General features: G+C 36.0%; 1 protein-coding gene across 2 annotated transcripts in view; it reads right to left on the bottom strand.

Annotated features, from left to right (window-relative positions):
* CNTNAP2 (contactin associated protein 2) overlaps positions 1-17,967 on the bottom strand; it is a 2,251,282-nt gene that overhangs the window by 1,925,939 nt on the left and 307,376 nt on the right. The window lies entirely within an intron of this gene.

Here is a 17,967-nt window from a genome sequence, read left to right as displayed (position 1 = left end):
ATTCCTGTTTTTTTAATTAGATGGGATTTTTTTCTTAATAGACATTTATTAAATGAAATCAATTATATATCAAGAATTGAACATGTATCTCACAGTCCTTTTTTCTTTTTCATCAACTTTTATTTTCAGTTCCAGGGTACATGTGTAGGACGTGCAGGTTTGTTATAGCGGTAAATGTGTGCGATGGTGGTTTGCTGCACAGATCAACCTATCACCTAGGTATTAGCCCAGCACCCATTAGCTACTCTTCCTGATGCTCTTCATCCCCCCATACCCCTGACAGGCCCCAGTGTGTGTTGTTCCCTTCCATGTGTTCTCAACGTTGACTCCCACTTATAAACGAGAACATGAGGTGTTTGGTTTTCCATTCCTGCATTAGTTTGCTGAGGGTAATGACCTCTAGCTCCATTCACGTCCCTGCAAAGGACATGAGTTGGTTCCTTTTTATGGATAGTTTAAGTAGCCTTCAAACAAGTGTATGACAGTAACTCATTGTTCAATGATGATCATATTTTATATTAATGCTTTCTAAAAATAATTTTTGATATTTTCTTACGTGCCTTGAGAAATAAATAAAAATAATAATTTTTGCAAATTATACATAAAAATATATTATTTGGACCAGGTGCAGTTGCTCACGCTTGTAATCCCAGCACTTTGGGAGGTGGATCATGAGGTCAGGAGATCAAGACCATCCTTGCTAACAGGGTAAAACCCAGTCTGTACTGAAAACACAAAAAATTAGTTGGGCATGGTGGCAGGTGCCTCTAGTCCCAGCTACTTAGGAGGCTGAGACAGGAGAATCTCTTGAAACCATGAGGCAGAGGTTGCAGTGAACCAAGATGGCACCAATGCACCACTCCAGCCTGAGCGACAGAGCGAGACTATGTCTCAAAATAAATAAATGAATAAATAAATAAATAAATAAATGTGTGTGTATAATTTGATTCATTTATAGCCTCAAAAATGAAGATATTATCATCAGTTTTTGGAATATTCACCCTGATTAATTTTCTGTTCATTACTTTTATTCATCATGTGTAGTCTCCTGATGACATTACACTTTGCCTCGGCTTCTAAAACAATCATAACTATCCATACTTTATGTACCTCATATGTTCACCGCTTTCTGTAAAGATCACAGAAGTGTTGAGAATATGAAATCTAATTCAGCACTTCTAAAAATGCATCTGTGATTGCAGAGTTGTCTTTAAGACATTTATCTTAAATTACAGCTTGACATTGCATTTAGCAAATGACAAATGATGATTCTGATCTCTCAGGCTTGATTCCATAGTGCTTTCCACATCAAAATCTGTAAAACTTTAATCTGAATAAGGCCGGTAGAATAAAGATCAAGGTCTCATGCAATGCAGTTTGAAAAAAAATAAATTTAAATAATAATTAATTATATAAAAAATTTATATGGACGAAGAATAGAAAGTTGTCATTTATACTTTGTGGATTAGATAATTTCTAAGAATATCTTTCCTACCAGTTTCTTTATACTAATTAGATCTGTTCTCTATCCCATTAATGCAAAATTATAAATGGGCTATTGCATGTATAGAAGCATAAATCATCCACATTCAGCTGAATGCTTATAGACATATTTATTTTTTGAGTGAAACCCTAAGATTTATTTTAAAGGGGTACTGACCTCTTTTAGGCCTGATGCTGACAAGGCATTGCTTAGTAGCATCACAGCTGGAAAAACTATTGTGAGGCCTTAGGGAGAACTTGGGAAATTTGGGAGAAGATTATGTAAAGATTAAAACCCCCAAAGAATAAGAAAACCAGGTCTAGACTGCTCAGATTTTGAGGAATCTGGAGATTTTATTCCTGTTCTCAGTAACAGCAAACACTTTGAAAGGATTTGTGAGATTTCGGAAAATTGATATAAAGCCCAAGCAGAGGAAGTTTTCCATACCTAAAGTTTCAGATATGGATGAATCTGGACCTTTTCATTCTATTTTCAGTTCTTTCAAGCAACTTGCCTTCCTAGTTACACCCAAATCATAGGTAGATAAGAACTTTCGTTTGACCACCAGACTGACCTGGAAACCTTGTTATGATTTGTGAGTCTGCTGTTGCTTTTTGTGTTTCTAGTTGGCTTTGCTGAAAACATTAAAATACATATATACATACATACCAAAAATATCTTACTTCTGATTTTGGAAATCAACCACATTTTCTTTTCTGGCATTAACAAACTTCAAAAAATTCACATTTAATCTGACACCAGCCAAGAATTCCCATTATTGAGATCAGCAAAGAATTTCATTTATTAGGAATGCAACAAGTATATTGAAACATAAACATTTCCGGGAACTTTAAGTAAAAACTCTTTAAAAAACTTGTACAAAGATGAGTGATATGTATGCATGTGCTCAGATTTCATATCAATTCATGGTTTATAGCCAATATGGTATAACTTTAGAAACTTATAACAGTATAAATGGCTTATGTGTTTTATATATTTCATGTTGTCAGCCACTTTTAAGGTTACTCTTGTATGATTTTTAAATTACTTTTCCTCTCACTGGCAGTTTTCCTTAATAAAAATACGAAGAACAACTGACCACCATTTTCTTCGGTAACGAGTTTCCAATGAGCATTAAAAGCTATTAAAATATGCAGCTACCTAATTATTGTATTTTCTTTATGCCCAGGAAAAATAATAAGTTGGATAGATTAAATTATTTTTCCACTGTAAAATGAGTTTTTATTTTATATTCCACACAGTGGTTCCTTCCTTTCAACATAGGACCCTATGAATTTTAAATTATAAACATTATGTATGGAATGAAAGAAGATCTTAGAAGAACTAATTCAGAAACAAGACAGAAATACCTCCTGTGTCCTTAACCAGATGCCTGACCTCACTCTCATTTCTTCTTGCCTGAAAAGGACACAGATGTTTGTTCCAAACTAGTACTTGTGTCCCAACATCTAGCCCACATAGGAGAGACTGTGAATGGACATTTTGAAATAGAAGGGAAAAGCACACAGGTACTTAGCCCTGGGAAAAAGAGAAGGATGTAGGGTAGAAAGAGATGGCAGATACAAGGATGCATAGGTGAATAAAAATTCAGGATTAAAATGACTTTCTGAGATCAAGAATAAAGTGATCTCAGAAATATTTCTTTTCCAGCAGAATACAGTTTCCTTTTGTATGCCCTTATAAAGAAATACTGTTCTCTGCCAGGGTATTTGCCATGATTGATTTACATCTAGGGCAATGTCACATGCGTATAATCATTATCATAAGATGCCTTAGTGCTAAGGAGGATGTACAGATGAGAAAATTAAAGGATAAAAGGATTTGACATAAAACCACAGACTGAGAGAAGAGCCCGAGGAGTCTCCAGATGGTGGTAACAGCAGTGGGTCTCAAAGAGCCCACATTCAGGGTGCAAAGGAAGGTGAGTAACTACATAAGGATAAATTGCACAGCCTTATAAGGATTGTCTATTGTTATACACAGGCTGGTTTCAGAGAAAGTAAGGAAATTTGAGGGAAAAGTATAGTATAATTTTTCCATTAACGGATGCCAGTTCTAAGCTAATATATACATTTATTATATTCACTTCATTTCCAAATTTCTGCAAAATAATTATTTTTACCTATTATCTATCTATGTATCTATGTATCTATCATTTGATCTATCTTATCTATCTATCCAATCTATCTATCTCTCTCTCTCATTTTGGTTTGTAATCATTTTTACAGTTCAACAATGCATTCAATATAGCTGCCTTATGAAAATAATACTTCATAAAGTATTACTCATTTATATGCTATTTATTTTTATATATACTATAATGTATATACTATTTATTTATACAATACTTCAAAAAGTATTATTTATTTATACACTAAAGAGGACTTTCATAAAGTTCTCTTTTTAACATGTCCCAGGATTAAGTAAATGGAGTCACACTACCTTCCCAACTTTCTTATTACATAGTAAAATTTTAAAAGTTGAGTCAGTTGACCATCAGCTAGACCATTACATTATTGAACACAAGTTTTCCCTTTGCAAAATCTCTTGCTTCTGCATAAACAAACCTGAACTAAAATTTTTTATTTCAAAGTTATTTGTTATATGTCAACTACCTTCCTAGAAATACGTAAAGGGGTAAGAAATACTTCATACTAAGGAATACTAAGAAATGACTGACAGATCTAAACTTTTAAAAATATCTATAGCAAGAAATGACTTGATTTGATAAAATGAATCTACTAGTATAGAATAAGTAGCCATTTTGTGTATGTCACTATGTTGAACTACATTCAATACTACTCAAGAAGTTTATAGCATAATTTTAATATTTTATCTTTATCTTTAGATTTAACCAATCTGATAAAGATGTACTTTAGCTTTTCTCATTTTTTTCGAACTTAGGTTTTTTTGAAATTTTTATATCTTTGAATTGATAGTTTTCATCCAATTTGGAAATTTTTCACTCCTCATTTCTTCAAACATTTCTTCTGCTTGTCCACCCTTTTAGGACCCCAAGTTGCCCCTTAACTCACTGATGCTCTGTTAATTTTTTGTCAGTCATTATTTTTCTCTTCTTTTTTCTTTTTGAATGGTTTCTGTTGCAGTCTTCAACTTCACTCGTCTTCTACAATCTCTAAGCTGCCAACAGTAACAGCTTATGCATTTTATAATCTCTAGAAATTAAATCAAGGTCTCTTTTATATCTTCCATACCTCTGATTTTCATGCCCGCTCATCATTCTCACTTCTTGAATATATGGAATATAATAATAAAACAAAAATGTTCTTGTCTACTATTTTGATTATCAGTGTTATTTCTTGGTCAGTATTGATTGATTGTTTTGGATTTTTTTTCTCCTCATTCTAGGTTATATTTTTCTGTTTATTCCATACTTGGCAATATTTGATTGGATGGTAGACATTGTGAATTTTACCTTGTTGGATCTGGACATTTGAGTTTCCTGGAAGTATTCCAAGCTTCGTTTATGACAAGTTAAGTTACTTGGAAACATTTTGGGTCTTGCTTGAAAGTTGTTAGTTGAGATCAGAGCAGCATTTAGTGTAGGGTTAATTTTGCTTTACTACTGATGCAAACTCTATCCCATGTCCCATGAATTATGAGACTTTTCTCTCTGGATGGTGGGAATAAGCAGCGGGTAGTTCCAGCTCTATGCGAGCTTCAGAAATTGTTCCTTTTAATCATTTCAGTAGTTATTTACCTGCCTCAGATAGTTTCCTCAAACACTCCCGAATCAGTTCTCCACTGAAGATTCCAGAGGGTTTCTTTTTAGATCTCTGGAGCACCCTTGCTGTGCAGTGCTCTCCTCTCCGCCACTCTTCTCTAAGGACTATGGCCAGCTTGGCCTTTCAAGACTGCTCTGCCTCAACCCAGGGAGACAGCGGACAACCTCCTGGACCTGCATGACATCCTGGAATCATTCTTTCCACATAGTAGCTGGGGCTGTTGTAGGTCTCTTCTAATTTGTTTCCAGTCTATCAAAGATCATGCTACTTTATTCATTTACAGCTTTATGGACTCAGGTTCAGTGTCTTGCAAAATCACTATTTCAGATTCTCTTTTTTCCGAGTTGATATTTTCTTCAGAGTGGAGAGCAAATTTGGTCCTTGCTACTCCACCTTGGCCAGAAGTAAAAGTTTCTACAAGGACTTAGAATCTAGTGGTAGATGAGTTTCCAAATATAAATTAATAAAACATACAGAATGGCAAATGTTAAGTAAAAGTAAATGTTAAACCACATGCATGGCTTTTATTTTTATTTATTTATTTTTTTTTATTATACTTTAAGTTCTAGGGTACATGTGCACAGCGTGCTGGTTTGTTACATATATATATATACACATACATATATATATATGTGCCATGTTGGTGTGCTGCACCCATTAACTCATCATTTACATTAGATATATCTCCTAATGCTATCCCTCCCCCCTCCCCCCACCCTATGACAGGTCCTAGTGTGTGATGTTCCCCTTCCTGTGTCCAAGTGTTCTCATTGTTCAACTCCTACCTATGAGTGAGAACATGCAGTATTTGGTTTTCTGTCCTTGCGATTGTTTGCTCAGAATGATGGTTTCCAGCTTTGTCCATGTCCCTACAAGGACATCAACTCATCCTTTTTTATGGTTGCATAGTATTCCATGTTGTATATGTGCCACATTTTCTTAATCCAGTCTATCACTGATGGACATTTGGGTTGGTTCCAAGTCTTTGCTATTGTGAATAGTATGCATAGCTTTTGTTATCTCTGAGAAGTTAACTTTAAAGAAAGAATTTAAGTTCAAGCAATAACTGTATAAAGGATATTGAATATCTGATAACAAAATATGTCTTAAATTTCCAGTGAGGATCAAAGAGAATTAAACAAAAACATAACTGAGCTGTTTCACTAGAGATAGAAGGCAAACACTGTTATCAAAAAAATTTATACAGTATCTCAATGTATAGTGATTTAAAGGATACATAACTACATTGTATTAATTTATTCACTTGTTCTTTGATTCAATCAAATATTTATTGAATATTTACTATACGTGTCATAGATTCTGTATTGGGAAAATGCTAAGTGGGTAATAATGAGTAGTATGCTTTTTAAACCCAACTACTGGAGGATGAAAATGAATACACAAATAATAATAAAACAATTATGATAATAGAAGTTTATGGTAAGTGGTATGAAGACAAAGTATATAGAAGAGGCCAGGCGCAGTGGCTCATATCTGTAATCCCAGCACTTTGGGAGGCCGAAGCGGGTGGATCATGAGGTCAAGAGATCAAGACCATCCTGGCCAACATGGTGAAACTGCGTCTCTACTAAAAATATAAAAATTATCTGAGTGTGGTGGCACATGCCTGTAGTCTCAGCCACTCGGGAGGCTGAAGCAGGAGAATCACCTGAACCTGGGAGGTGGAGGTTGCATTGAGTTGACATCGTGCCACTGCACTCCAGCCTGGATGACAGAGTGAGACTCTGTCTCAAATAAATAAATAAATAGTAAATATACATATACACATATATGAGACCTTATTTCTTCTTATTCCTTCTATAGCTAGGGTTAGGGAATCAGAATAATTTTGAAAATCAAAATGATATTTAAGCTGAGTCTTGAAGACTGTTTGAAAACTTGTCAAGTACAATATTCTGAGGTATAGAAAGCTCATTCTAGACATAAAAACAGGATTGGCTTATAATCTGTGCAATGTAGTGCAAAATAAAAATGTAGGGCCCCTTGTTAAAAAATGATTAAGAATTTCAAGACAGTGACAGCACAGCATTAAACCTAATATGAGGCCTATTTGAGTTCAGCACCCTGTGGAATGCATAGGCTGCATCCCTATGGAGCTGGCCTTGTTGTTTATGTCAAGAGTGTACACTGTGGAGTGGTGGAAAGGTCTGAGATAAGCCTGGAAAATATATACAACACATGAAGGAGTGAGATGGCTTGATTGAGTTAATGCCAGAGAAAAGGGAAATTGACTGAATACTCTCAAAATCTCTGTTATTGGGCATAGATTCTCTAAACAACATTATAAAGGCTCAACTGCACTGACCAATTACCATTATTTAGAAATAAACAGTTTTACTATTAAAATAACAGCATCTCTATTTACAAACTATGAAATAAGCAATTCCACTCACTCTACATGATGTATTATTTTAAAAGATTGAAAATTGCTTACTTAATTTACAAATTATTTGTAGAAATCCCTGAGATTCAAAAATGTTAATTTTCCAAGAGGAAAGAATGGAAGATAAGATCACAAAACAATATCTTTTATTCCACATGCCTTTTACAATAAAATTGGGTCTTTTCCCTCATCAAGAGATGGAGTCGATCCCTTTTCTCTTAAACCTGGGCTGGCTCAGTGATTTGTTTTCACCGGTAAAATAATGCAGAATAGATAAAATGTGGCTTCATTTAAGAGGATTTGTAGGGTTCATTTTTGTTTGCTCTTAGAAGTCTGTTTCGAATCTTAAGGAAAACAAAACTAACAAAGTAGAGAAGCCACATGAGGAAGTTAGGTACCATATAAATTAATAAAGTTTTCTCGGAAATTTCATCCCAGCTACCAGCTTAATGCAGGAAATGAGTAAATCCTGCCCACCCTTGTGGAATAGACCTAACCAGCTTGGCCCTGACAGAATTCCATACTTACAAATTTATAAGAAATAAATTATTGTCATTCAAAATCTGTCAGATTTGGGGTGGTTTGCTATGCAGCAACAGATAACTGAAACTGCCGTAAGATATAAAACACAAAGTATTAATATATCTAAATGTCATATTTACTTTAAAATGCAATAGTGGCTTGAAGGTAGCTCAAAGATCATGTTATTAATTATTAAAAGGAATTACGACTATTACCTTTGTCGTTGTTGTTGTTTTATCTCCTTGAAAAAGAAAAGCCTTTTAGAAAAGACATAACATAGAAACAGTGTTGATAAACACCTTGGATAATGTCCGTATTTAATAATGTAAGGATATACCGAGGAACAGCAGGAATGAGATTAAAATTGTGTTCTGTATAGAAATAGTGGACTGATAACTGTAACTAGGCAGATTGGATGTCAGTGCTCCACAGAAATCAGCTGGATTGCACATCACTAACAAAAATAATCTTCATTCACATGAACACAAGGAACATGGTTCTGCGCTGACAGGATAGTGCTGTCTCTCAATCGTCACTGATTGAAATCTGTGAAATCACAGGTTTAATATTGCTGTCAACTAAAACTTGTCATCATACTAAAAGGCATATCAACCAGTTTAATATTAGAGACATTCGTGAAACATGTAAAAATCTGTCTAAGGAGCCATCTGAAATGTCTTTTTAAGTATATTTCCTTTCTTTCAATAATACCCATTATCACATATGTGTTTGTGGTATCAAAGGGCTAGCTAGGGCTACCAGTTCAACTCCAAGATGGAGTACACATAATTTCTCTATTCTTTCTGTTAACTGCAGCCCCAAGTCATTGATACTGTAGATGAAACATCCATTAAGAAGATTCTGAAAAGCAGAGAAAAGGTAGAGTCATTAGGGACATAGGGACCTGAGGATACATGGTAGTGAATTCCTTGGATTTTCTTTTTGCTTCATATATTTTCTTATAGAGAGAAGCCAATAACCCAGAAATACCAACATGCACAGGAGGAAAAAAGGGCCAAAAATTACATAATATAATGGAAAAATGCCAACACTATGATAACACAGAAGATGGGATTATCTGACAAGGATTTTAAAGCAGCCATCATAAAAATGTTTTAACCAGAAATAATGAACAGTTCTGAAACCAATGAAAGAAAGTCTCAACGAAGAAATAGAAGATATAAAGAAGAACCAAATGAAAATCTTAGAACTGAAAAATATAATAAGCAAAATAAAAAACTCAACAGGATCTACTCAACAGTAGAATGTATAGGGCAGAGGAAAGAATCAGTAAATTAGAAGATAGAATGGTATAAATGACTGTGTCTGGGCAACACACACACACAAAAAGACTGCAAATAAAAATTAACAGAGCCTTAGGGAGCTGTAGGACTGTAATAAAGGATTTAGCATTCATGTCATCAGAGTAACAGAAAAAGAGATGAAAGAGGGTGGAACTGGGATAATCAAAGCTAAAAAGGACTTAAAGGGAGTCAAGGTTTCTACATGCCGCAGACTGACATAAGTTGTATGTATAGGACTGATGGGTGACTTTTTTAGCCATAAAGGTGTAGTGTGAAGAAAAGTTTTGTGTTAACAGAATAGTTCTATATTCCAATTGCAGTGATGATTATGTGTGATTGATATTACACAAACATCATACCAATATCCATTTATTATACTAGTTTGGTAAGATATAACCATTAGAGGAAAGTAGTTGAAGAATGCATGGAATCTCTGTACTATCTTTGCAACTTTCCATGGATCTATAATAAGTTCTAAATAAAATGTTTTAACAAACACTTACTATAAAAATCCTATATTCTTTATCCCCCTTCTGAAATTACAGAGTATAGGGGAAATATTTTGCGCTGGAAGGCAGGAGACCCAATTGTAGTAGCCACTTTATGGAATGACAAACTGTTTTGTCTTAGAAAATTGTCATTACTTTTCTGTGTTTTTGGTTTCCCTAGATGTGAATAAAAGGATGAGAGTTGATTTCTGAGGCACCTCTTAATTTATAATTTGATAATTTTGTCATAGTTAACAGTCATTTCTCAATCATTAAATATGTATTGGTGTTGGTAGCATTAACCATTTTTCTTTACTCGGTAAATGTTATTTCAAGTTACATACTTCATGGGAACCTTGGGAATTAAATTAAGAATAAGAAGAAGCTTCCTGTTGAAAAAGATAAGCTGTTAGAGACATTCTCTTATTATCATCCAATTTTGGAAGCCAATATTATTAACAAAAGGTCACAAATTGTTATCCCCATTTTTTCCGATGTGCGTATTATGTAAATTCAAAACACTGAGAATTAAGGAACAAATGCATATGGAACCTAAAGACAGATTTTTTTATGATTCTATTTCAATCCCCAGAGTAACAAGCAAAAACCATTGATATTCTTTTATCATACACAAACCATTTTAGGATGTTTATTAACTGTAACAGCTTTCTGCTTGGCCTTTGAAACTATTAAAATAAATACTTCTGTGATTATTGCAATCTGAAATATTCCTTCATCAAATTGTTAAACCTGAATTTGTAGCACAGGTGTTAATGAAGCATGAAAACTTTTCCAGTCTGATTTGCAGTTGCAAGATTCTCATATTTTATAACAATGCATATTTTTTGGTTTACATAATGTCAAAGAAAAGAAAATTGTCTTTGTCAGTATATACTCTATGTTACATCATAAAACTAATAAAAATGTAGGAAACAATTTAAAAATTGTAAATTGGCTCTAAAATAAATACAACACAACAGGTAAAACTAAAATATTATAGCCTTTAGAAGGGTCACTCATAATTTGGCAAATACTAATGCATTGCTGAACCTCAACTTCAGAAATGCACATTTCTTTCTTTAGTATCAAATAAGAAAAGAGCTAGTTATTGAGACAATAAAATAGCTCATTTCTTTCACTGAAACCATATTCTTGGCATAACTGTGCTGTGGCATGCACTCTCAATTAAGCAATAAAAGTTAAGCACAGAGCAGCATTTAAAATCATATTAATACATCCATTTGTTCCCCCAAATGTTAGATGCAGCATAAATCTAGCAGAAGTATATTAATCTAAAATGTAAGTTGAATAGCATAATATGGCCTGTATTCTTAGGCAAATAGATGACTTTTAAAGCAAAATTAACAATAAAATAAAAATTAATATTGCTATGATTGAAACCATAGTTAGTATAGATTTCTACTTTTTGAATACCTAAAAAGTCTAAAATTAATATGCTGTATACAGAGCTGGACTAAGATAAATTTTGTAAGCAGTCCACTTCCATAGTCTTTTGGGCCTTTATGTGATATAGAACAGTAAAAGTAATGGAATGATTTGTTGAGGTAGGGCAGGACTCACAGTTGAATATACTGTATATTTCAAGAAGATTTCTCTCCAGGCATCTAAATAAAGCTCTTCAAGAATTGCTCAAGTGTTCTGTGAAATGCTAAATATTCAGAGTTGAAAAGAAATCAGCATGTGACAGAATCCACCTGGGATCTACCTTCAGCAACTTGTCACTCACTGTTTCAGTGTCTCATATGTTTTGTTTCATTTTTTCCCCTAAAACCAATTGGTCTTTTTCTTAGCTCGGTGACCATTGAGGCAAAGAATAATAGGGATTTGTTTTTAAGAATAAATGTTCACTGATGTGAATCTGACATCATAGTGTTCTGAAGTAAGTACTAGTCTGGTTGCAAATATAATTTTTTTTTCTTTTATTTCCTGCAACACCCTCAGCCTTGGGCATTGAAGAAAGGGGTTTCTAGATTGTAGAATATGTAAAAGATTTCTCTAGATAATTTGGAGCTGAGTGGGATATTAAAATGTTCACAGCCACCATTCTCTAAATTGATTTAGTCCTTAATATAGTATAGTATTTAGTCCTATAATACAGTATAGCAACTGTTTCCAAGACAGTTTTCTAGTTTTCAATATATTTGCTTCATACTGTGTCATATTATCATGATTATTATTAGAGCATAATTTTTTTTTATTTAAGCAGTAGCACTTTGCATTTATGTAACCTCATGATTTCAAGTTAAATTCCTTGGGGCAATCTTGCCTTCAGCAATCTTTCTCAGTTTACATGTAAGACCAATTAATTTAGTAAGAATGATCTATGGTTCTTTTCTGCTCTGGAGTTAATGTGATTCTTCTTTTTCAAAATGTACCAATCAGCAAGAATCAACTTAGTCGCTTTACCAAGATTAATCCCATCACCTGAAAGATAATTTAGGGAATATATCTTCTTAGGGTTGCCTGTAATAAATTTCCTACCCAAGATACTAGAATTCTGTTTAAAACAAACAGTAACAGACAGTCGGTAGAATTTCAAGTTAACCTAGCATTTATAAGAACTCCTACTGTCAGTGCTACAATAAAGCAGGCTTGTAGGAAATGTTGCTTCCACTACCAATCCATTCTTTCTCCCTCCCTCATTCATCCTGCTCTACTTACTTGCTATCTTTATTTAATACAGATTTTGAAAACGCTACAAAAATAAACATAGACTATTGGGAAAATGTCTAGATAATGCAAGCACATAAACAGCAAGAAGAAAAGAAACTATAAAGACATACACACACACCCTCTCTTCAGTTATTTGATTCTCTCATGGGGAAATGCTTTCTTGTCTTGATCAATTTTAAAATTTCCCTCCATCCTGTACTTAAGTCTTCCAGTGATCTGGAAAAACTCTGGGAACTCTTTTGTTACCTCATGTGAAATTGCTTGCTCTAGGTTTCTATCATATAAGGGATTCTGTTTCAAAGATGAGAATGGTGTCATGTCATAAGAAGAGGCAAGCAGGCCGGGCGTGGTGGCTCAAGCCTGTAATCCCAGCACTTTGGGAGGCCGAGACGGGCAGATCACGAGGTCAGGAGATTGAGACCATCCTGGCTAACACGGTGAAACCCCGTCTCTACTAAAAAACACAAAAAACTAGCCGGGAGAGGTGGCCGGCGCCTGTAGTCCCAGCTACTCTGGAGGCTGAGCCAGGAGAATGGTGTAAACCCGGGAGGCGGAGCTTGCAGTGAGCTGAGATCCGGCCACTGCACTCCAGCCCGGGCGACAGAGCCAGACTCCATCTCAAAAAAAAAAAAAAAAAGAAGAGGAAGAGGCAAGCATTTCTAGACATTAAAGGAATTTTGATCACAAGTAAATTTCTCTTTTTTTCAAAGCTACCATGTATACAACAGCTACTCAATCTGTGATACTTGATTTTGCCCCATTTACAGTTACAATATCAGGCATAAAGAACAAAATCGTAATATTTACTGCAGTATTTATTACAGCAATCTCATTATACTTTGGCCACATGGAGAGGATTGGGTTGAGCACAGCCTGGTTTTATTTCTTTCCCTGGATAAAAAGCTTTGGTGACTCTGGTACAAAATCTGACCCTTCCTGGAAGCTGTACTGTCTATTAGAAGGAAGTTCCTTGTTTATGAAATGATTTGAACAGAATGTCCCTGGTGTGGAACCACTTAGGTGAACTCACTTATAATCCATGGGCTGAGTGCGGTGACTCACGTGGCTGGGAGGGGTAGCTCACACCTGTGATCCCAGCATTTTGGGGAACTGAGATGGGCGGATTACTTGAGGCCAGGAGTTCAATACCAGCCCGGCCAACATGGTGAAAGCTGTCGCCACTAAAAACACAAAAAATAGCCAGGCATGGTGGCGGGCACCTGTAATCCCAGCTACTCAGGAGGCTGAGGCAGGAGAATCGCTTGAACCCGGGGGGCAGAAGTTGAAGTGAGCTGAGATTGTGCCACTGCACCCTAGCCTGGACAACAGAGTGAAACTCTGTCTCAAAAAAAAAAAAGAGAATCTATGGATTTATGAAGCATGTGCTCTTGGAAAATGTCATGTAATCCCTGAATGATCAGTAAAGTGGCAACAGTTCTTGATACCTCTGGCCATATGAGGTGAACAGCAACCTTCATTGCAATGGTTCATCTATGACTTTGCTCCAGTAGATGTATCCAGTCCAGGATGTATCTATCCACCTAGGAGCAATCCTGGGTCCTTCAGGCCATGTACCACCTGCATCCATGTATTACCTCTACACTTTAAATTATTAGTAAATCTTTACACAACACAAGTTTCTGATTCATGTAAGTCAGTTCATTTGTACTGTGTTAAAAAATGTGATAGGCTGGGTGCAGTGGTTCACGCCTGTAATTCCAGCACTTTGGGAGGCTGAGGTGGGTGGATCACTTGAGGTCAGGAGTTTGAGACCAGCACCAGCCTGGTCAATGTGGTAAAACCCCATTTCTACTAAAAATATGAAAATTTGCCAGGCGTGGTGGCAAGCACCTGTAGTTCCAGGAAGCTGAGACAGGAGAATTGCTTGAACCAGGGAGGTGGAGGTTGCAGGGAGCCGAGATTATGCCGCTGCACTCCAACTTAGGAAACAGATCTAGATTCCGTCAAAAATAAACTAATAAATAAATCAATAACATGATAAATAAAAACTAATTAGTTTCTTCTATTGAGAAAATGGGATATGGATTAATTTTTCACAAACTGAAATTCAGCTAATGTATACAGAACACTGTGATAATACTGGCCATATTCACAGGCGATACTTACTTCATTCTGCTTAACGCTCAAACCAGCTAGGATGGGGCTTTATATTATTAATTAACAAAGATAAAATTGGAGCACAGAGAAGTTATGTGGCTTAAAGAAGATCACACTACTGACATCGCTAGGATAGCAACTCTGTCTTTTGCCTCTTAATCTAGATGTCTTCTTTATAAAAAGTGGTTCACAGGCAGACAAAACCTGAATGTAAAATATAGCTCTGCTACTTACTCAATTTTGGGTTTTGGTAATTTTCCAAATAGCCTTTGTTATAAAATGATGACATTGTGGTCAGTAATGTTATGAGCTAGATGTTAGATGGATTAAATTATTTAACACAAAAAATTAATGTAAATACTGGGAGCAGTAAAAGTTATTACAGCTTTGTCCTAATTTTTCCTTCTTCTCACTCTGTATCTCAGTAGTAGTCCCCAAACTCCTAAACAGGAAGGCCTGAGAATAGTGGTATGAATGAAAGGAATGGAAAGAGCAGAGGCACACCCTGAAACTCTCTTTTATTCTAAATACGATTATGCAATTTCCATTCAACCTTACAGAGAAAAGATGGTCGTAAAATATAATTATTTTTAGTTATGTCTGCTTTCTCAAAACCTGACCACGTATTTATTTATTTATTTATTTATTTATTTATTTATTTATTTATTTATTTTGAGACGGAGTCTCGCTCTGTCGCCCAGGCTGGAGTGCAGTGGCGCAATCTCGGCTCACTGCAAGCTCCCCCTCTCGGGTGCCCGCCATTCTCCTGCCTCAGCCTCCCGAGTAGCTGGGACTATAGGTGCCCACCACCACGACCGGCTAATTTTTTTGCATTTTTAGTAGAGACGGGGTTTCCCCGTTGTGTTAGCCAGGATGGTGTCGATCAACTGACCTCATGATCCACCCGCTTTGGCCTCCCAAAGTGCTGGGATTATAGGCGTAAGTCACTGTGCCTGGACCATGCTTTTATTTTTAATGAAAACAAAACTTCAAAAGCACAAGCCATGGAGTATGAACGAATCTTTGGAAATGCTGTGAAATCTGCACCCAAGAGAGGAAGAATGCTTAGCACTTACCCTCACTTCCTCAGTCCTGAAGCCTCAAGTGCTAATGTTGGAATTCTGAAGGCTACATCCAGGCAACAAGTCTAGGTGTGCTGTGCAGGGCTAGTAGGATACCACAAAACATCAAGTGAGCAGGAGGGGACTCAAGGATAAGTCACACTCAATAGCTCCTTCTATTGTGATAAGCTGTCCCCATTCAAGATGGACCACAGAGGTTAGCTGGCCGTCAGGCTCTCTCAAGAGGTACCAATTCAACACAGAGAGTTTTTGACCTATTGAGGTTTTTTTTTTTTTTTTGGTGAGGCAAAAGGACCTGTAAGATTAAAATGTGGAGGAAGGTGTTTCACACACACTCACACATACACACACGCATGCACGCACACACACAGACACACTCACATACCAAATGGATTCTGAGGATTTTTCCTATTGTCCTCTATTGCATTTGTACCTGTCTCACCGCTAACACGCATAACAGTTAGAATTTAAAACCTACGCTTAGATGTATCATAGTCTATTTTAAGTAAAGAAAGTGCAAACATTCAAAAGGCTTCCAGAAACAAGGAACAAAAATTAGCTGGGCATAAGAAACCCTGGATGCAAGAAGGTAAGGATGAACCCTTCTAAAGTGTAAGAGAAAAAGAACTTGTGGCTTACAGTTGTATATATAGCTATTTCATCACTTGAAAGTGAGGTTGAAATATATATACTCTTGGGAATAGAAGACTTCAAAAGTGTTGCCACACACAGAAATATACACAAACAGCATTTGAAAATTACTCAGAGAAAGTACTCCAGCAAGAGAAAAAATAATTCCAGAAGAGTAAATAATGACAGAAGACATGAGGGATGTGCAAATAGAAGACACCTTTGTGTTTTGAAAGAGAATGATGTACTGTCAAGCTTGCAAGGAAGATACAAAAAATTAACATCCTTACATGTTTTATATTTTCCAATGTTACCTTTTTTGTTGTTGTTGTTTCTTCCATGAGACTTCTTGGGAAAGAGACAATAGTGCAGAAACTAGTAAATATCTGATCGTCTCTGTGTCCTTGTCTCCCGCTGGAGACACAGGAGTGAAGACAAGAGAGACACAGCAGAAGGGATGAGAGGTGACGCTGAGAGGAGCTCCATGCCTCCTTCTCAGGTAGAGTTTTTGGGAATTGGCAAAAACCCAGAGAGGAATTTGAGATTCAGGAGTGAAGAGGACCTTCCTCGGTAGACTCCAGAGCATCAGCAAGAGGAAATGCTTGCTGGGTTTAGGCCAATGAACTCACCTTGTAGACACTCACATCCATGGATGGAAACCAGAGAATGATCTCATGGCCATGCATGTAATCAGCAGCAGAGTGGGCCACTTTAAATGAAGGCAACAGGCGGGTAGGGAAGAGACTTGATGTGTATTTGTAATTGAGGACCAGATAGTGAGACACATCTTTCAGGAGATAACTGCATAGAGAGATGACTTGAGGACAACATACATATTAATTGTCTTGCAATATGAAAGCCCCCTGAAACTTAGTCACAAACCCCCCCAAAAATTTTTATTTTGCCAACCCAGAAGAATGGAACTCAAGAAAGATATTAAGTTGTCTTCCAGAGAAGAGTTTTTGCACAGCTGACTTTTTGACCTGGCAGTCATACTCATTACATATGTTTATAGTTTCATTCTGAAGTTTTCATACTGACAGGGTTTAAATAAAGGTCAAAAACATTATGGAATGTACCCTCTGATCACCTCGTTCATGGCTCCAAAATCTTCACTGTATGAGTAAGTGAAAAACACCTACAATTCTGACAAAACTGACTCTGATTTTAGACAGGTAGGACAAGCTGTCAATGCAACATCTTGACTTACATCCAGTGGGAACAAGAATGAACTGTGTGACATTCCAAATGTATAATCAACAATCACATTACATATTTGGTAATGAAGATACTGTTTCGCTGAACTGACATCTCCCTATCTTAAATTCTAATATTAGGTTTTTCAGGTAACTAGACAAGATATTTATGTAAAATAATAATTATAACAGAATCGGAAATATGAATCTAGGTATTTGTATCACCACAAGTGAGGCATGGGTACTTCTGGGTTGTGGTATAAAAGATTTGGGAAAAAT

The sequence above is a fragment of the Piliocolobus tephrosceles genome, chromosome 8 (assembly GCF_002776525.5).
Source record: "Piliocolobus tephrosceles isolate RC106 chromosome 8, ASM277652v3, whole genome shotgun sequence".
Classification (NCBI taxonomy): domain Eukaryota; kingdom Metazoa; phylum Chordata; class Mammalia; order Primates; family Cercopithecidae; genus Piliocolobus; species Piliocolobus tephrosceles.
This window is presented reverse-complemented; position numbering and strand designations above follow the sequence as displayed.